Source organism: Calidris pugnax, unplaced genomic scaffold (assembly GCF_001431845.1).
Source record: "Calidris pugnax isolate Ruff unplaced genomic scaffold, ASM143184v1 scaffold949, whole genome shotgun sequence".
NCBI lineage: Eukaryota > Metazoa > Chordata > Aves > Charadriiformes > Scolopacidae > Calidris > Calidris pugnax.
This window is the reverse complement of record NW_015091637.1, coordinates 44,151-44,794: the sequence shown is the minus strand read 5'-3', so window position 1 is coordinate 44,794 and position 644 is coordinate 44,151.

Sequence of the window (644 nt, the reverse complement as noted above, 5' to 3'; positions counted from 1 at the left end):
CCCAGCCCACATCGAGGTGATCCCCTGCAAGATCTGCGGGGACAAGTCCTCGGGGATCCACTACGGCGTCATCACCTGCGAGGGCTGCAAGGTGGGCTGGGGCTGGGGTCTCGGGGGGCTGGGGGGCTGGGGTACTGGGATGTCAGGGTGTTGGGGTGCCATAGTGTTGGGGTGCTGGGGTTCTGGGGTATTGGGGTGCCGTGTTGTTGGGTGTTGGGATGTCAGGGTGTCAGGATGCTGGGATGTCAGGGTGCCAGGGTGTTGGGGTGCCATGGTGTTGGGATATTGGGGTGCTGTGGTGTTGGGATGTTGGGGTGCTATGGTGTTGGGGTGCCATGGTGTTGGGGTGCCGTGGTTTTGGGGTATTGGGGTGCCATGGTGTTAGGGTACTGGGGTGTTGGGGTGCTGTGGGTTGTGGTGTTGGGGTGTCATGGTGTTGGGGTGTTGGGGTGCCGTGGTTTTGGGGTGCCATGGTGCTGGGATGCCATGGTGTTGTGGTACTGGGGTGTTGGGGTGCCGTGGTTTTGTGGTATTGGGGTGCTGTGCTGTTGGGGTACTGGGGTGCCGTGGTTTTGGGGTGCTGGGGTGTTGGGATGCTGGGTTTTCAGGTTGTTGGGGTGTTGGGTTGCCAGGATGTCAGGGTG